The sequence below is a fragment of the Apostichopus japonicus genome, chromosome 15 (assembly GCF_037975245.1).
Source record: "Apostichopus japonicus isolate 1M-3 chromosome 15, ASM3797524v1, whole genome shotgun sequence".
Classification (NCBI taxonomy): Eukaryota; Metazoa; Echinodermata; class Holothuroidea; order Aspidochirotida; family Stichopodidae; genus Apostichopus; species Apostichopus japonicus.
Window position 1 is genome coordinate 28,524,829 of NC_092575.1, and position 21,587 is coordinate 28,546,415.

General features: G+C 38.9%; 1 long non-coding RNA gene across 2 annotated transcripts; it reads left to right on the plus strand.

Annotated features, from left to right (window-relative positions):
* The first annotated feature begins 319 nt into the window (after window positions 1–319).
* On the plus strand, window positions 320–21,154 carry LOC139980996 (uncharacterized). 2 transcript variants are annotated; one of them, XR_011797757.1, is made up of 5 exons: window positions 320–490; window positions 5,373–5,461; window positions 9,455–20,017; window positions 20,690–20,858; window positions 21,140–21,154. It is a non-coding gene; the product is annotated as an uncharacterized lncRNA (long non-coding RNA). The 2 variants fall into 2 exon arrangements; XR_011797758.1 differs by having other exon boundaries at window positions 21,135–21,149.
* Window positions 21,155–21,587: the final 433 nt, after the last annotated feature.

The following is a 21,587-nucleotide window of genomic DNA, read 5'->3' on the forward strand; positions in this document are numbered from 1 at the left end:
TCTGGGGGGGGGGCACAGGGGGCACCAGCATTTGATGGGGGGCACTTAGGTGGATACGGATCGCTTTCCTGGGGGAGGGGTCTAAGGGGAGGGGGTGCCCCCTCCCCTTAGAAAAATTTTCGCATACGGAGGATGGGCTAGATGCAAAATGGTGCCACATTTGATGCTAAATTCGATCTGAAGATATCTCCGAACACTATGGTAAATAACCTCTGTTGCCATAGGAGCACAATTAGAATGGCGCTATTTACCTTTCCTTTTTGAGGATATCTGCCAGTATAGCGGCACGCCTACTTTATGTTAATTACCCACAAGCATCCTGGGAAAAAAAGAACTGACTGTTTGCTCTGTATCACTGTTCTCTCTCTATACACTATGCTCATGGTCACGAGAAACAATTGACACTGCGTAGATCGGGCTGGCACAGGATACTTAACAGAAAAACAGATTATTGTCGTCTTGCCTATCCCAGACAAAACACACTTATAGGGTAAGTTCATTTTCATGTCTATAACATATTATTCTTCGCGAATTCCGGCTTGAATCGAAATTCGAAAGGTATCTAATGTTTGCATAGCGCTTACTATTAACGAGTTTGGATATAATACAGGCCTAACTGTAACCGGTTCTAGGACAAAAAATATTACACGATAAAAGAGATAGTCAAAGGTTCAGAATGTATAGTAGGCGAGTCAATATACTTAAATGAACCAAGTTATGGGACCAATAGAATAAAGAAGATAAAATTATCAATCCAATCTGCTCATACAACCAGACTGCGGAATCACATCCGATATTAACATACAATGCAAACAATAATGAATATTCATATTTCCTTCAAAATCACGGCATGCTGTTTCGTAGCTTTATAACTATACTGCAGCTGTGCAATTCGCATTGTTGCACTATGTGTATGGTACACGGAAATTGTATGGTCTAATTGACAAACTCAGTTACTATGCAAATCTATTAATGAATAATCACATCATAGGCGTACGAGGCGGGGGGGGGGGGCAGGGGGGCAGACTGCCCCCCCCAAATTTCCAGAGGACAAGAAATTCGGGCAAAAGTCCTGAAAAATTCGGGCAGCCTAAGAGGAGAAAAAAATATATATATATTTTTTTTTAGGCTGCCCGAATTTTTCAGGACTTTTGCCCGAATTTCTTGTCATCTGGAATATAAATATGCAGTAGCTTGCCCGAATCTTTTTCAAATTTTTGCCCGACAATTCCATGATTTTCTTTATTCAGCATCATTATGTCCGAATATTTCCGTGTAACACCACCGTAAGCGCGGTTCATCTGGGCTACCACGCTTTCTGCAAGATCATTTTTTTTCAAACTAGTCAATTGTTTACCTGGACCAAGGGCGGCGGAACCGGGGGGCACAGGGGCACGTGCCCCCCACTTTTCCTCAGGTTAAAAATGTGCCTTTTTTCTATATAAAAATTGAGGTGCCTCAAGTTAGCAAGAGGCCAGGGAACCATAATGAACACTCGGGAAGGGCCGTTTCCGGCCATCTGAGGGGTTTGTAAAACCAAAAATATTTATAGTACGCTCCGCGCCAACCGATGGTGGCGCTCCGCTCAGATAGTCGTGCATACAACTTTGCAAATCCTGGCTCAGCCCGTGACATTTAATGAATTTCTGTGGGTCAAACTTAAAACTATTTCGAATGGAAAATTTGTTAAGATATTAACAAGAAAAAAAACAGTCTAATTCGGAAGATTCCTACATTAGCAACTAGCATGATTTCACCTCATTTTGTCTCAAGAGAAAACTTGTTCCTTGTTTCCCAATTTGCGTATTGGATATTGCAGTGCTAGTATGCATATTTTCCTTTAGGGGGGGGGGGTGTTGATGGAGTGATGTGTATACACAAATAAGATAATACAATAAGAGTTATAAAGGGTACTAAATAGTATAGGGCTGCATCAGTCCAATCGAATTTCTGCAAAGTGCCCTTTGATGTAGGTGCCCCCCAGATTAAAAGTGCTTCCGCCGCCCTTGACCTGGATATCCCCAACATGAGTGTATATAGAAGAAACATTTTCTTTTTCATGGATGGTGGGGGGGGGGGGTGCCTACAAGCATAGAAGTACGGGTTTATCATATTTTTTGTTATATTTTGTACTTTTTTGTGAGACAAATTGCAGTCTCACCCGACACAGCGACATTATCCCGCTTACGTGTCGTTGAACAATGTATGTTTTCTGGAGGTAGCTGAGTACTGTGTTAAAATAATAAATAAGGTAACTAAATAGGAGCTTAAAAAATATACTGTCCCATTTTTCCCCTTCAAAGTGATGTTACCATTTTTTCTTCTTCTAATATACCAAATTTTGGGGGAAGTGTAAATTTCTAAAACGTGAGATTATAAAATAAAGAATGTTTAGATGCAACTTGCAAGGCCTCAGAAGTGCCGTTTCCGGCAATCTGAGAGGCATTGTGTGCCCAAAATTTTCTTGTACGCTACGCGCCAACCGATGGTGGCGCTCCGCTTAGATAGTGTCACGGGAACTTTCGGGCACAAAAAGTTCTGCCCCCACAAAAAGAAATGGTCCCGTACGCCTATGAATCACATGTCCTTCCAAATCACGGCATGCAGTTTCGTAACTATATAACTATACTGTAGCTGTGCAATACGCATTGCTGCACTATGTATATGGTCTAATTGACAAATTACCGTGTATCTTTTAGATTGAAGAGTTTGATGATTTGAAGTGTTTGCATGGGGTATCCGGGTACCCACCCGACGCGACTATTAATATTCGGCATAACTTTTTTTTTCTAATAGGGTAGTGAATGAGTGGAACGGTTTGCCTGAGAAAGTTGTACTTGCAAGTAATGTCAATGGGTTTAATAATGCTTTGGACAAGCACTATAAGCATTGTAATCGGTAGTTAGGCTACCATGTGGTCGAATATAAAAGCAATAAATGAAGCTATTCCATGGATATCTATAACTGCGTCACATTTTAGCGAATAAACATATGGTTAGGCAAGATTTCCCCATGACATAGTTCGGTGTTAGGCTACCATGTGGTCGAAGGTAAAAGCAATAATGGAAGTATTCCATGGCTATCTATAACTGCGTCACAGTTTTAGCGAATAAACAGATGGTTAGGCTAGATTTCCCCATTGACTTAGTGTGGTGTTAGCTGGCTACCACGTGGAAGAAATTGAAAGAATTCTCACAATTATTATTTTTCATTCGTTTATTACATAGAAGGTAAGACTGTCAAGGAAATTTACGAGATGTTACTAATGGGTTATAGACGGGATAAGTAAAAAATAATAATAGCAATTAAGTGGCTTTTTATTGTAGCCTACGTTTATTCCAAATGCGATCAAAATGCGGGAATCGCGCAATCCAGCGGCTAATGCAAACAGCTTGTGCCTGCATAATAGATAGTAGTAGTAAAACCTGTTTGAGAGCTAAATTAGATATTTATATGGTCTAATCCAATAGAGGTGGAGAGCAAACATAAACAGCGGCGCCAGTGAGGTAGTGATGTTAATTTTATGTAGTTATTAACAAGTTAATGAAGGAAACATATTAGCAAGTAGAAGCTATTGAGGAAGGTTTATTCCTTACTTTACACCTATTTGAACATGAAAACATTGTCGGTGGGAGAATATAATTAATTTAGTAAACTGTAGCATCCAATATGCAATTTCTTGAAATCGCGATACACGAGGGTAAACAATTTTTTCGGGCACCCGGACACCCGACGGGTAACTGCTCTCGGATACCCGGTTCCCGATTTTTGGACCCGTGTAAACACTAGTGATTTTTCCTGACCTTACAAGAATACCTTCGACTTCATAATAGACTGGTTAGGCTGTGCACTGATGCACTTAACACCTATAAGTCATCCCTTTCATTTCAAGTACTCGGCAGTGATGACATTGAATGAATACTTGCTCTCGTTCATTCTTTCGAAAACGTATGAACAGGAAATTGCAGGCTTAAGAAGATACGGTATGATGAAGTGACACTAGTATAAGGAAACAATATCGATAAATGATTAAGAAGCGAAACACGATGATCTCACTGTTAGTTTGTTACAGTCTCGATGTAAGGGCACTGGGGTTGAGAGTGTTCTGGGATTGAGGGTGTACTGGGTTGAGAGTGGACTGGTCTTGAGAGTGGACTGGGGTTGAAAGTGGACTGGGGTTTAGAGCACATGGGTTGAGCTTGAACTGGGGTTGATAGTGGATTGGGATTGCATGTACCTTGAGAGTGGACTGGGGTTTAGAGTGGAATTGGGTTGAGAGTGGGCTGGGGTTGAGAGTGGACTGGGGTTGAGAGTGTACTGGGGTTGAGAGTGGACCGGGGTTGAGAGTGAACTGGGGTTGAGAGTGTGCTGGGGTTGAGAGTGTACTGGGGTTGAGAGTGAACTGGGGTTGAGAGTGTGCTGGGGTTGAGAGTGTACTGGGGTTGAGGGTGTACTGGGTTGAGAGCACATGGGTTGAGCTTGAACTGGGGTTGATATTGGATTGGGATTGAGAGTGTACCTTGAGAGTGGACTGGGGTTTAGAGTGGAATTGGGTTGAGAGTGGGCTGGGGTTGAGAGTGGACTGGGGTTGAGAGTGTACTGGGGTTGAGAGTGTACTGGGGTTGAGAGTGAACTGGGGTTGAGAGTGTGCTGGGGTTGAGAGTGTACTGGGGTTGAGGGTGTACTGGGTTGAGAGCACATGGGTTGAGCTTGAACTGGGGTTGATAGTGGATTGGGATTGAGAGTGTACCTTGAGAGTGGACTGGGGTTTAGAGTGGAATTGGGTTGAGAGTGGGCTGGGGTTGAGAGTGGACTGGGGTTGAGAGTGTACTGGGGTTAAGAGTGGACCGGGGTTGAGAGTGAACTGGGGTTGAGAGTGTGCTGGGGTTGAGAGTGTACTGGGGTTGAGAGTGTACTGGGTTGAGGGTGGACTGGTGTTGAGAGTGGACTGGGGTTGAAAGTGGACTGGGGTTTAGAGCACATGGGTTAATTGAGCTTGAACTGGGGTTGAGAGTGGATTGGGATTGAGAGTGTACCTTGAGAGTGGACTGGGGTTTAGAGTGGAATTGGGTTGAGAGTGGGCTGGGGTTGAGAGTGGACTGTTGTTGAGTGTGGACTGGGGTTGAGAGTGGACTGTTGTTGAGAGTGGGCTAGAGTTGAGAGTGGTCTGAGGTTGGGAGTGAACTGGGCTTGAGCGTGGATAAATTAAGTCGTTTGGTTTTCCTTCCCATGCAGGCTCTATCGTGGGTGAATTTTATCCAAAAGGTATCTATAGAAATGTTTGTATTCAAATATGTAGATTTTTTTGACAGCAGAGAAGATAGTGCCATGTATTATTTAACACAAGTGCAATTGACGTTTCTTTTTGATAGTCCAGGGATGGTGCTCTTTACGATCATAGCAATAGCAGCGGTGCCTATCGTTAACACCATTGGGTTTACTTCTGCTGGAATTGCTGGTGGTAAGTACTATATATAGACTACATAAGTACACTTTGATTCATCATTTAGCCTTTACCTGCCCCCCCCCCCCCCACCCACTCCCACATACCTTTACAAGGTATAAGTAAGTATAGTGATCACAAGTACTGTGTTTCGTGAGGTATAAGTAGCATGGAGTAAACAAATCTTACCCTATATGCATACTTTCACAGGGGAAAGAAGGGTACCAAAGTTGCTACGGGTGCACGTTTCTAATGCACTGCCTCATTATTCCAAATTACAGGTGGGGTACCGAATATTGGGGGAAGTAAATGCCCATGTGCTTAAATTAATATCTTAAAAAGTGAATAATGCATAGCTAAAGTCACCAGGACCCCACCGCACCCCACCCAACCCCTATATCCCCACTAAAGCAAATGAAACTTTCAGGAGAAACGATTCTCTCTGACATTTATATTTGTGCTTTAAACAGTGGCTACGAGAAAACAAAGGTCTCCTAAACGCTGCAGATTCCTTGGGCTTTGCAACTTGAACCCAGAGCTCTGACAGAGAGCTCTGTACGTGATATGATAGTCCACAGGATAAAATAAAATAAATGGCTCCTTCTGACATAAATTTTGGTGGTTCAAAGTAGAAGCAAATATCTAACTGAAACAGTTGGTAAACTGATGTAACCTTAACACTGAACACAATTTAGGAAATACTTCCTACGCTTCTGAGTGTACATTTACTTTTCATTACTTTTGTTGGGATTACTGCCCGCACCACCATCTACATTGCTGGCCGGTGAATGCCTGCTGAACATACACACTTCATAGCAATCTCAAAGTCACAGGTTGGCTATGCAGGAAAAAATCCAGACCCAGATTTGCAAAGAATTGTGGCGGCGAACAGTTAATTCTGCACACGTAAAAAATAGCATACTTCTTCAAAACAATGCGTTAAATTCTCTACTTTGGTTCGTTATTCTCGACTTAAACAAGACAGGTAACATTTGAACGCATTTAAGTTAACAACATCCTGCAAAGAAGTTGCAAGCAACTAATATTAATCGTATTTATCCATAACGACTGGACGGTATCTGTACTAATTCAGCTCTTGCAACATATAGGCACAACTTTGTTAGTTCGTAAATGCGCTTGCCCGTAATGACATGGCATTATATACTACACTGTTATAGTTGGTTTCTACAGGTACCTCCGTACGTATATATGGTTGGCCGTGTGTGGCATATATTACGTGTTTTGGATATTTTAGTTTAGTTTAGTAGGGGAAAAAGGATCAGGAGGAACAATCAAGTCCCTATCAAGGACCCTATTAGGAGAGAAGAAGAAAAACTGAAGACACAAACACTCAGACCCGATTATACTTGTCCAAATTGCCTTCTTAAACCCATTGAAGATAAACCTGGGCCAGGAAATTGACGAAGCAGTCTTTAATATATCAAGCTTGTTACATTTGTGCATCAATAGACTAGGCAAACATTGTATTTGTTAGATTAATAGTGCAATTAAGCCTTCGGTGTGAACCACCATATGTTCTTAAACTTTCGCTAACTATAGGCGAGGATACAGTAATATTAACATGTTGTTCAATTTGACTAATCAGAGTCCAGGACTGGGTATTCTCTGTCACGTCCTGAACATGCGTGCTTCGGTATTAACAGCTTGGTTGTGATGGTTTCGGTCATCATTTCTTTGTTGATATAGCAGGCGCATGCTAGCTACAGTACTGTTTATAAATATAGCCTAGCGTTGGTCTATATACGTTAGAGGACAAAACGCCGTAATGGCTTCTTCGTGACCGAAATAACCTCAAAAGGGTTGCAGTAACAAAGACCCCTCCATTGCAACAACTAACTAACTTTCACCTTCACCTTCACCGCGTACTACAATGACACGTATATCTATACAATAACAATGGTTTAGTTTCATTTATTTGTTTCTCACATCATGCATTTAATATTTACAATAATCAGATGGTAAGTAGAAAGTGATCAAAGAAAAATGATGTCTAGAACCACAAACCCTCGCGGGCTTGACGAACTGCCCTACTCCCTATAATTAAATATTTAGAAAGAAACATTACAGTATATAATTACAAACACACACAAATAGAACAACACCCTGCAATTCCATTGTAAACTCTATCCTAACACACAAATGCCCTACGGAAAACTACCCATCCATCACCATTCCCATCACAGTTGAATACCTGCTTACATAAATAATACGGTGCAGGGTTTCTTACAGTCTAAAGAAAGTAAAATTTAAAATAAAACAAAAACTGTTAGCAAACTGCTTATCCACTAAAGAGCCTGTTTTAAGAGAATGTGTAAAAGTATAAGTGGGCCTGACGTTTCGATCCTAGCAGGATCTTCTTTAGAAGCTGAAAGCCATATAAAGAAAGTATGCAGACATGACCAGCAACAATAAGTAATGAGGTATGATCTACTTTAACTGTTAGCTAAGATATATTAAGCTAGTTTTGTTAATTAATGTATAATTAGGTAAGGAGTTCCAAAGGTAAATGGCACGATAACGAAGGCTTAATTGAGAGGAAGAATGTGCGGTTTACCGTCTGTAGAAAAGGATGAGGATATTACGTGTATTGTACAGTAGTTGTGAAAGAGAGAATTGGTTGTAAAGAAGTTTGAGAAAGTGTGTGGTAACAGATTGTGAGTGAAATGCGGATACGTAAAAAAAAAAACAATTCCTAGACTGATTATGTCCTGAAGTTTCAGTTGATTTAGTGCTTTGAAAAGGGAACCACATGTGATCGCGCGGACCAGAAGTGACAAATATGTCAGATAGCGGTATTCTGTAGGTCTCGAACCACAATTAATTGTTCCAATTTACAAAACTAATACAAACACAGAAAGGATAACATTTATTCCAGGTCTTGAGGTCCACGAATCCTCTTTCGATATTCCACACCGTCCTTCATAATGAGCGCAATAATGTTCCCATCTACAGTATAGTCCAGGTAGACTTGAACCGGTTGTGTGCCTTTCGTGAATGATAGCAGCTCTTGCTTCAACTTGGTGAGATCCTCTCGGATAACAATTCCTTTACTTTTCGTCTCCATTTAATGAAGGAATAGCGAGCTCTGTGCGTAGAAAACTTCTGAAACCGCGTACAGGTAACAATGTAGTCCACAGCATAGGATGAAGGTAGCTGTCCTAAATGTGTGGTAGGCTACACCAGCGTAGGGAGATATACGGATGAGAGCACGGCTATGTCGGAAAGAAGCGAAAATGACGTTTTAGAAGTTTGGATGAATTTCTCACCGCAAAAACAGTAGTTTGGTTACCTTGTAACAAAGCTTTGACTAGATTCCACAGAAGCTTTCACGGGAAACACGTGTAGAAGTAAATGACCTATACAGCCATCACGATCACACCATATTAAATGTACAGCTTTAAATTTAAAACAAATTGGCAACTATGTTGGCTTAACTTAAAAAAAAAACTTTTGCTCAGCAAATCACAAGCAGTCGGTCTCAAGAGGCTAATCAGTCTTAAAATCAATAAACTGTACACTTCTTTGCGAGAGGATCATTCGTGGTTTGCCAGATTGTAGTTGAGTGACTTCATCTACCAAATTGCGGAAATTAGTGGCCAAGTCGGATATCAATCTACAAAATGACAAACTAGGCTACGGTACAGATGGAGAAAGACCCAAGACAGCGGCGTGACAAGTACCGAAGAAACCGGGTTAATTGTGACGGTTAACCGTTTAATTATTTTCTTGTAAACCGGTCAGTTCATCGGATAATTAACAGGTTACTGAAAAACAAAAGTGGCTTGTCCCCTCTGGTTTTTATCTGCGGATGCCTCCTGCCCCACCCTCTCCTTTGGCTACGTCACTAATGAACATACATTATATTTATTATCTCCCGAGTTCATGTCGATAGTGTATTAAAATGAATATCTTCATTGATTGCATTTTTTAAAACACAAGGTACTAAAATTGATTCTCACCATCTTGTTATTTTAATTGTTTCGTTACCAGGCAGTGTGGCTGCATCCATGATGTCAACAGCAGCTCTTGCTAATGGTGGCGGCGTTGCCTCCATGGCGGCATGGGGAGTGGTCGCTACCTTGCAATCCGTTGGTGCTGCTGGGGCAGTTTCTGCTGTAACTACAGCAGGTGCTATGGCGCTCGATGGTTCTATTTTGACCAAGATATTAATGAAGTAACTATTCTTGCATCGTGGCAGTGGGATGGTACATAATAACCGACTTAACTAGAATTCCAAACTGTACTAACATTCGATAAATCGAAGAACAGAACACAGCAAGAATCAAACTTATAACTGTCCGACATTCTTCTTTCAGTGTTGTTTTATCCACGGTAAGCCTGTGTTAAGTATGAGATATTTATATTTACGGTAGGCCTGCGTTAAGTAAAAGACAACGAAAGCCTGATAATACACACACACACACCCACACACACACATATATATATATATATATATATATATATTTATATATATATCCATATATATATATATCCATATATATATGCATATATATATATCCATATATATATATATACGGTATATATCCATATACCCAGCCAGCAATCATAATTGGGCCCCAAATGGGGCCCAATCGGGCTGCCAAGTGGGCCCCAAATTGGGCTTCCCAATTGGGGCCCATTCAGATTTGTCATTCCGTTCCACACAGGGCCCAATTGGGCCAAACAGATTGGGGCCCACGAGTGGCCCAAACTGGTCCCAGTTGGGCCAGACTGATTGAGGCCCAAACCAACCCCATACGGGGACCAACCGGGCCAGCTGTCTGGGGCCCAGCTGTCTGGGTCTGGGACCCATTCTGGGCCCAATCGTTTGGCCCACACAGAACCCATACTGTGCCCAATCAGGCTAACTGCATGGGGCCCAAAATGGGACCCATTTCGGGCCCAGTTGACTGAGCTTGACCCAAGTGAAACCCACACTGGGCCCAACTGTGTGGTCCAAATTTTAAGCCCAGCTGGTTCACTGTGTCCCTTAAAATAGTTCAGTTATCTACAGGTTCACCACCTCTTAGGATTCAGGAAAGTGGCTGAAGGCCAAGTTTCAATCACGACCATGGGATGGGGACGAAATATAAAAGTCCTGGGAGCATGCAGGAAGTGTTTGTAAAAGTTCTACGTTTGTCTCAGCGTGAAAGTGTAGTCACCCCTATCATCCAAAGGACGAGAGAAGAGTTGGATATAGCTTGGTTGCACTTGTGTCCCACATATTATAGTAGGTTGTTGATCAATAACACTTGAACCGTTCATGTACTGTCGTGGTACAGCAGAGATTAATTGCCTCAGAAACAAATCCAAATAAACACAAATGTATTCATGTCTACATTCATTGAAATATATTTTTCAAGAAAACGATGAAAACTAAACAATAATTCATAAACTCCATAATTACATTTTATTTTAAAGAAAAAATATGAAACTCTCAGAACTGAAACTATATGCATCCTAATTGGAGGGAACATTTTGGCATTTGGAGAAAGAATAGAATGTCCAGGCAAACCCTGCAAATGTTAACGATGAGGGCAAGATGCTATATATTGCACATACTTTTGCATTGCAAATGCAATGCGAATGTTGCTCAGGGCCAACAGTATGTATGCTAGATCATCCTCTGGATGAAATGGAATCATAAAAACATGAACTCATTTAAAATCGTGACAGAAAGCTGAACTTCTACTTTTTTTCTGGCAAGGTGAGAATAAACATCTTCAATGTTTTATGACAAGATAATGACATAGGTAATAAAAAATATTACTAACAGTAAATCTGGAAAACACAAAAATAGTAATGGATGGATGTACTCTAAAATAATGAACATTGATGAGCAAAAATTAAGGTGTATAATCATTTAATGTAGATACGACACAATGAAAAAGAATGGAATGGTTTAGTACTAAGCATAAAAATTCACATTAAAGGGCAAGTGTACTCAAAATGTATTTATGTATGTCGTAGAGCTTTAAAAATCATGCCAGTAGCTATTCATCCCATATCTATAGCATGTCCGGCTACAGAGTAATGAGCATTTGGAAATTCCTAAAGAAATAAAATAGAACGGCAACACTAATATTTGATGACATCAGTTCCTTAGTTTTGTAGCAATTCCTATGTTTTAAATTGTTATTCATAGTCATATAAACATGGAAGTTATAACCCTATCCGTTCTAAAATGTTAACATGTTATGTCAGCACTTGGGATTTAGATGATGTTTACTCAATATTATTTATTTCACATGTAAGGAACGTGTGGAAACATGCGTATATATTTCAAAGGGAAATATAACACTTTTAGTAATAGCCAGGTATTGACATGAAAATTATGGTGTGGCCATTCTACTCCTATTAAATAACAAACTGCAAACAGTCATATCTCGGTAACTGAACATGCTATGAAGATGGAAATAGTGCTACCGATATGATTTTCAATGCTCTATCAGATAGGTGAACTATAGTTTCAATAAATGCCCCCTTTAATCTAGAAAAATCGGTTTGAACATGAAAAATACATATTTACAAATGTTGAAATTGTCTTGCGGTTGATGATTGAAACAACGAATGAATAGGTTGACTGCGTCCAATTGATTGTCGAGATCGTGTTGACAGGCCTTGAGTTAGTTTAGTTTAGTAGAAAAAAGGATCAGGAGGGACACTTAAGTCCCCATCAAGGACCCTATAGAGAGAGAAAAAAAACTGAAGACACAAACACTCAGACCCGATTACAATGCTTAAAGTGCTTGTCCAAATCATTCTTAAACCCTTTCACACTACTTGCAAGTACAACTTTCTCAGGCAAACCGTTCCACTCATTCACAACCCTATTAGAAAAAAAAAGTTATGCCGAATATTAATCTTACTATGTGACTTTTGGAGTTTAAGACAATGACCTCTGGTACAACTACTGTTAGCAAACATGAAAAAGTCGGTAAAGGATAAATTGTCAAAACCATACACAATCTTGAAAACCTGAATCAATAGAAGGTTGCAGAGAGGAGTTGTTCAGTAGTATTGGCGAAAACAGCTGCCTACTTTCCTGGAACTTAACAAAGGAGGCTGTAGGAATAGTAATAAAGGCAACAATAATGTGTGGGTGCTCTCGTTGAACAGCGTCCTGAAAATGTTGGATACGTGAGATTAGCCGAGGAGCAGTAACTGGAGATCGACGGAGAACTCTGTGACCTGAAGAATTGCTGGCGAATTCCGTAAGGTTGTTAAATGCCTGCAGCAAAGCGAAGAATGACCCAGTCGTTGGTAGGATAGCGACGTATCTTATCTATGGTATACGGAAGCAAGTCTGCAACAGTGGCTCCTCTTCTAATTACAAAGTATATGCTAAGTACAGGTCCTTCAGGCCTACGATAGCGATCGAAAGAATATGCCGTTGAATCAGCTACAAACAGAAAATTAATGCGTGGTGATCCACTACGCGACATGTGTATTGGAAAACGAACAAGGAGACTTATCTATGAAAAGTGTACAATGAAGACAAATAATACACCACCCGCGATTGCTCTTGACTGTAAAAGGCTAGGTCAATTTAGACCGTAAGGATAGGCTGTCACGAGTAATACACGAAATGTCATACCAACAGGTCTAGTCTAGTTGGCTGATAATGCTATAGTCCTACTGGCCACCGTTAACAACCGCTGAATTACATCGTAATGAAAATAGCTGTCTACAAAGATAAAAATAATTTACAACGGAACGAATTAATCACGTCCGGGAGTCACCACTTTAGAGCTAACGTTCGTCGTTCTCTAAATCAGAGATTCAACAAGGGTGTTGTAAAACACACACCTCTGATCTAATAATTCGGATCAGCCCGTCTAGTAAAATTAAATGAAAAGTGGTCGGTCCTCCAGTACACAAAAATACACACAGTACACCGTCGCTCAGTCCAAGCTTAGATCGGTGGCGTGAGAATCTTTACGCCAAGCCGTGCACGGTTGGAACTACCAGAAGGTGGTGCAAAGTAGTAGTAGTAGGGCGCCTAGGCTTACTATCCTCTGAACAGCAACCGTGCTAGGCTACGCAGATAAACAATCACCTGCGACGCGGACAGGGGGTGATCGTTAGGCCAAGAGCTCGCGGAGCAGTAAATAACACGAGCGGGCAATGTCCGAACAAATATAGATAATAAGGGTTTCTGCTTCTGTTAGGTACCGTACTCGTTAAAAACCCTTCTCGGGTATCACAACGAGGATGTTGGTGCGCAGCGCAGCAGTGCTAATAATAATGCGTGGGCAATCTTGTCTTAAACACCTCAAGACTAGGGCTCTCTTTAACGGCCAAGGATTGTGTATTCCAGTCCTTTATAGTCCTAGGATAGAAACTATACTGAAAAGCACGATGATTATGTGGAATTTGGATATAGCGGCCACGCCTCCCTGGTTTCACGAAGGGATTTGTCTCGTTTGGGACTGCAATTAGGCCATTAATAATTTGGTAAAAGAGCATAAGTCTGGCCCTTTTCCTTATTTCTGTGAGGGGTTCCCACTTCAAAGTCTTCAAGATCTCCGTGACGCTGGACTGCCTATACGGAAATCACGAGTTACAAAGCGTGCTGCCTTCCTTTGAATTTTTTTCTATTTTATCTTGGTCTGAGACCTTATAAGGGTCCCAAATCTGATCTGCATATTCAAGAGTAGAACGACACATAGACATTCCCGACATATTGAAGTTCCCGAGGTAAAGATATGCGTGTAGAGCTGTAATTAAGTATATTAAAGCAGCATTTTGCGTCCTTTTCTACGATTTTTCTCAACCTCACTGATTCCACTTTGCCTTAACGACATACATAACTAGCTAATCTATTTATATTTTACTTCAAATGGTGGCATAAAAGTCGAAAAATTTGCAACTTTCAACTTTGTTGTTCTCCAAGATATTTTCCGTTGGGAACCTAATAAACCTTGCCCATAATATGAATATTTAAACTCTACGAACGTCATTGACAGATACGTAATATAACACCACGCTTGATTTGTGTACAGTCTATATGGCAGTTGTACCAGGGAGTTGCATAACAACTCCCTGGTACAACCAACGCGAAGTCTTGAATCTATTTTTAGCAACGGCTCATAACTAAACCTGCATCTCTGATTGGTTGAATTCAAACTAGTGGGTTTGGCGGAATTGTATGCGATTAATTTTAACTGTGAAATTTGTCGAGGACACTCTTCTCATTTATCGACATAAATCGTTAATTACTCGCTAATTAACGCTCTTGGCAGGGTGAAACTTGGATGGTATCTTAGATTGCTGTTTTATGATTGATACATGTAAAAAAATCGATGCACATGTTAAAAAAGTGGAAAAAAGCCACCCAACGCAAAATGCTGCTTTAATATAGGTCAGCTAGTACTGGTAATATTAATAATCCAAATGTCGCGGAGGTCCCAAGCTAAGATCACGCATGTATTCCTGGCAAGTCCCTTAAAGTATTTTCCAAACGAGGCAACCCGTCACTGATAGTACACACTTCCGAAGATGAGGGTGCAAGAATATAAAACTTGTATACATTCACCCAAATGAGTCAAACACTCACAGAAAAAAAATCTTCCAAAATACTCACAGAGTACCAACTCCTTTCGAGTGAATGATTGAATTATCAATTATGAATTGAATAATTTCGATGGATTTCGTTGAATCATATCGGATTTCGGAAAGCGTTCTCCGTCATTTCTTTAGCTGTCTTGCCTAGAATGATCACGTGAGGGCATGGAGCGCGCGATACGTATTGGCGGAAAAAAAAAAAAAAACAAAAAAAAACGCGCCAAATTCGGGAATCAGTGTTGCCAGTTGACATTGTCATAACGATAGTGCAGTGTGAAAATGAGATATATACATTGAAGTAGGTCAGCCGAAAGAGTGAAACCCAGGTGCGTACCGTACGGGGGGTGGGGGTGTTCGTGAGTTCGTCAGTAAAATCAAATAATTTGATGACCTCCTTTCTTTTCTTTCTTTTTTTTTTGCTTGTCAGTTTTTTCGGCTAACATTCTTACCAATTTAACATATTTTTCGCAGACTAGCCTCATTTTTACGAGCGAGATTGCTAACAATCAATTTTGGTCGGTAAATTTGGGTCCGTACCCCCCCCCCCCCACCTCAAAACAGTCACAGAACGCCCCTGGTAAAACCGTCTTGCTCCCGAATGGGCCCGAGTCTGTCCCAATTGGGCCACTAAGTTAATGAATTAACTGTTGTCAAGAATATGTGGCCTAAGGACGAACCTAAGCTTTCCAAGGCAAGAAACAAGTATGTGTTGAACATCTCAATTATGTTTTGAAGCAGATAGGCAGAAGGTCCAAACTTTATTGTGTCCGAATGGGCACTGAGGGGGCTGGCCCTGGCCCAACCAGGCCCAATTCAACCGAGTGAAACACAATTGGGCCAAACTGGACGTGCTGGCTGGGTATATATATCCATATATATATCCATATATATATCCACACATATATCCATATATATCCTTATCTGTTTATATCCATATATATGTATAAATCCATATATATATATATATATATATATATATATATATATATATATATATATATATATATATATATATATATATATATATATGTACATACATATGCTCATAAATCCATGCAGCGAGGTTTCTATGGGTTTCCCTATATGTAGCATGCATATTAGGATTGTGCAGTTGAATTTATAGAACACACGAGATCCTTGGCTTAAAGGAATAGAATCTTTGACAGCAAACAGATTACGGATTTAATAAAAAAGTAAACACTAACTAAACATCAACGAGGGTGCAATACGATAACGGATTTGATTAATTGTCTCACTTCATTCTGTGCGTAACCATAAAAATTACCAATGTAGAGAAGCTTGTAAAATCTAGTGTTGCGAAAAATAGATTCAGTAATATTTTGCCAAGAGACTTTATTTTTCTAAAGAAGATTTTACCACTTTGTCAATTAAGTGAGATGGAAACTGATTATTCCCGAGTGTTGACATAAGTCGTTTTAATTCTTATCTTGAACCTTGTTTAATATTTGATTATTGATTCCCGCATTGTAAGCTGACTACCAACAATAACAACTTATTTACCTTTGTCAAGTTCCATACTGGTAATGCTTGTCATTTGTTTAAGTTTTTCCAAGATCTTTGTTCCTCCCTAGATCGGTAGTAGAGGGCATCTTTATGCGCATCTCAAAACTGACAAGAATTCATTTCCTTTCATTTATTTTATTTTTTTCATTTCATTTATTTCTTCCATTTCATCACAATGTTTATATAATAAAAAGACGGTGAAGACAATATCATGCAGAGAAATAATAAGTAATAAATAAAAGGAAAAAATGGAAATTACAGACAGAAAATGGTGGAAGGGCTTGGAAGCCGTAGCTTGTACAAAAAGCCCACAAAAATAAAGATAACATGTGTAAAGGATATGGGCATGATAATAAAGCCCCTTACCAAGAAGACCTATACCCCTCCCCCACCCCTACCCCTAAACTAAACAAAAAAGGCATTGTGGTAATGTGGGAAATGCTAAGAGTCAGAGACAAATGCAGATCTATAGATGTTGATACTTGGATAAAAGATGATTTTTCAACTTGAATGAAAATGAATTAAGGTACTTAATATTTCTTAATGCATGACTTAAGCTATTCCAGAAATTAACACCATAACAGACGATGGAACGTTTAAAGACATCGGTATTTACGGGCAATGAAAATAAATGTCCAGAGGATCTGGTGTAGTAGTTATGTCTTTTATAAATGAAATTAAAGTAATCATTAACATTGACTGGCAATTTATTATTAATAGACTTAAAAATAAAAACTGCACAATGGTATTTATGTAAATAAAAAATATCAAGTATGTTCAGTGAGCTAAATAGTGGTGGGGGTACGTGCTAAGAAATCAGACTGTGTAATAACACGGACAGCCTTCATTTGTAATTAAAGCAATTGCTTTAGGTAGGTAGAATATGCATTACCCCAAACAATATTACAATAATTAAGATGAGGTAGTATGAGAGTATTATACAAGTTCTTGAGAATATACATTGGAACAAAGTCTTTGATTTTATGTAAAGGACTCCAACAGTTTTTGAGATGGTAGTTTTAATCTTGGAGATGTGAGAAGACCACTTTAGAGCAGGATCAAATAAATAAACCTAGAAATGTTATAACCTCAACACGTTTTAACTGTGAGTTGCCAATAAATATATCTATATTCTTGATTTTTTTATTGTGGTTTGGGTGAAAAATCATAAAGTGGGTTTTGTTTATATTCAAAGATAATTTATTTACTTGAAACCAAGTAGAGACTTTAGCTAATTCAAAATTTATAGTAGATGCAGCATGATTTATATCTTTGTGTTTTTACAGTATACTGGTGTCATCTGCGAAAAGTGTAAAATACAAGGTGTTTGAACAATTTATAATATCATTTATATGCAAAGAGAAAAGCAGTGGACCTAAAATTGACCCTTGTGGTACTCCACATGTAATTTTACTGAAATTAGAATAATGATTATCAATATGTACACATTGGAGTCTGCCAGATAGATAATTAACAAACCAATTAAATGAAACCCCTCTTATGTCATTATGATACAATTTGTTGAAGAGAATTCCATGATTGACAGTATCAAAGTCCTTAGATAAATCTAAAAATACACCCAAGAATATTCCTTATTGTTAAAGACATTATAATGATATAGTGTGATACATCCAAAGCTGCCATAGCTGTAGAACGCCCCCTACTAAATCCAAATTGTCTATCAGTAATAATGTTGTTATTGTCTAAAAAATGTACAGTACGGTTATATATTATACCTTCTAAAAGTTTAGATAAAGATGAAAGAACTGAGATGGGCCTTTAATGGTTAATAGATAGCTTATCACCACTTTTGAAAATTGGAGTAACTTTAGCTTCTTTAGTACGAGTTGGAACAACACCTGTAGATATTGATAAATTAAAAATATATGTAAGAGGGGCAGCTATAATAAAACGATTTTCTTGGAGAAACTGAACAGAAATATTATCAAGACCACAAGAACCTTTTTCAATTGCATTGTTAAATTGATTATTTCAGGGGAGTTGGTTGGTGAGAGGAATAGAGATGATGGGGTACTATCAGTAAGAAATCTGTAAATTTTGAGTGACAAGTGGGAATAGAACTTGCAAGGTTGTTACCTATGTTAGCAAAAAAGTCATTAAATTCCTCGGCCATGTCAAATTTATTTGTAATTAACAAATCATTATCTTTAATTTTATCACTTGGAGTATTGATTGAAGTACGACCAAGAATTTTATTAATCGTATGCCATGTTTTCTTAAATTATTTTCATGTCTTTGAAACAATTTTCATAATACATCTTCTTGGCTAATCTGATAATTTTTGTCAGCTTATTTTTAATAAAGAGTATATTTACTTTTATTGGTACTGGAAGGATTAAGAAGGTACTTTTTATATAATTTTTTTTTTTTTTTGAATTTGAAGTTAAAATACTTGATGTTATGCAAGGTGAGCGTATAGTATTGGATTTTCTTTCAAATTGCTTAACTACACAGTGCTTAGAAATTATATTGTTAACATTATCAACAGAAACGTTATATGCAGTATCAACATCTCGGAGATTGTGTAATAGGTTCCAATCAACAGAAGGAAGTTCTAAATTGATATTACGTAAAGAATCTTTACTGGTCCTCTTATGGTAATCACATATTTACAAACAGGTAAATCTCACAAGTGTAAGAAACAATGCGATCACAACAAGGCCATCAGCTGAAGGTCGAAATTCGCTTGTTTCGTTCCAGCAACTGCGGGTCTAAAATTTCTCTACAGCATTGAATACATAAATTAACTAAGATTAATGATCCAAAAGTTCTCCATGTACTTTCCTGCAGTTTTTTTGCAATTCCGCTCGAAAGATTGAACTATATTTTTTATTGCGTATGTTAAGAAACCTGCCGTTTTACGTTCAAAAGTTGTGCGCCAGTGAGATATCTGTACCATGTGATATGAATTGTCCAATGAGCCATGAGTTCTGTGTGCAATCTTTGTAGAAAACAACAAACATGGCGGCTCCCACGGGCGCGAGTCAGTCTCTGAAACACGGAAATCTACAGTGCTCAGTGCACATTGAATCTGTAAAATTTGAAGCAGTCAAGGCACTGACGAATAAACGATGGACTAAAGTTACTTCCTGCGCTAAAGATTGGCTTAATCTCAGCGGCGGAGACAGTGATATCGCCGTACTACTGATTACTCCATGGCCTACTACGATCAAGCGTGTGTTCAACAGCAGTATGATGGGGTTCCACGATAAGTGTTACAGGCGGTTCATTGATAGCAAGCAAATTGCTGCAAGAAAACGGACAGTACCAGAGGAGACCCCATACTGTATGATTTTAAACGAAGAATTGACGGAAAAGATCAGCAGAAGCTCTGGTGTATTGCCTGTTCAATTTATTATATGTGGGAAAAGAAACAATACATTACTCGGCGTTGCAAACGGGTGCAGGACAAGCTGCAGCAGGCAGAGACTTTCGATGGAGGTAAGCCTAAGCATACTACACGACTCTACTTGTACTTCTGTGGCATAGTTGAAGTGTTAAGAGAAGTTGCATAATGCAAGATCAGTAGCTCTTGAGGGATAGAATCCAAGTCAAAGGGCACAGTGTTGGACCTGAACATAATATAATTAGTGGCATGGTCATCTGATTTGTTTTGTTATAAGGTGGTAGGAACGGAAATTTGTTTTAAATTCTCCATCTGGGGCACTAGCTTAAGTGTTAAATACAGGCTTCATAGTTTTCTTACTGTGGCCCTTTATTTGAATGATAGAGATATTATAGTAAGAAAAATAAGTGTAACAAAGGTGCAATAAGGTTAGCTTTGCAAGGTCTTATGGTCAGCCTGTCTAATTTTACCAAAATGAACAAGTATCTGTCTCCTTTATTATCAGTAACAGATATAATCTACCATTGTATAATTTAAACCATAACATTAAGAGATAATGTACTGTACTGTCAAAAAAACCCTGTTTTAATTCTTTTTTGCATGACACTGGTTTGCAAAATTTGAATGTGTCTTTGTTTGTCCATAGAAGATGAGCAGATCACATGGTATATAAATAAAATTGTCTTAGTTCTTATTTGTTCAAACTTACATTTTGATCAACAGAAAATGCAAAACAATTTGCTTTTTTTTATTTCATTTTATTAAAGTATTGCTTCGACAAGCAGCAGAGCGGAAAAAAAGATGAGCCCAGATTTGAATGAATTTTTGATGAGTATTAGAGGAAAAGACCGTGTTGCCATTGAAGTGAGGTACCACTCTCTATGTTGAAGAAACTAGATACAATTCTTGAGAAGGAAGACATACAGATCTTGAAAGGTAAAGTACTCTCTTCAATGTGTGGTTCATTGAGTGTTCAGGGGTGGATCTAGGACTTTTGGAATATGGGGGTCCTCCCCCAAGGAAAATTAAAAAATTGTCTAAACGCTTTGAGATGCAATATCAGGTTAATCTTTCCATTGAAATTATTAAAGTAATTTGCAACATATTTCTAGCTGAATTGTAATTATATTGGTACCCCATCATATCATGTGAGACATGTGAGAAAAATATCCAATTTCATGGTACAAGGTGTTCTGGTCATCTCCTCCTCAGAGCAGAGTTTACCACCAACAAAAGATGCTCTGATCCAACATGTTAAGCGCTGCAACAACCAGGCTGCTATTCACAGTAAGGCATTGCAGAAAAGGATTGATGCACTCTCACCAGAGGGACATGGATGGAAACTTGAAAATGATGACCTTATAATCACTTGGATGACGAAGCCACCTGACCCAGATGTTTTGCTTCAGTGTGTCAGCAGTAGCTGTAGAGTCGGCAAATGTCTTAAAGGAAGATGTTCCTGAATGAATGCACAACTACTGTGTACAGACCTATGTAAATATAGAAATTGCAGCGACTTCCAAGAAAATGTTGAGATTGTTGATGCAGTGGAAGATGATTTGGAGGATGAACTGTGATGGTGTTAAATCTTGATATCTTAGTCTGAAATTTTAATCAAGTTTGAAGTTTGTGAAGAGGGTTAACTTTTTCAAAGTCATGTTGTCA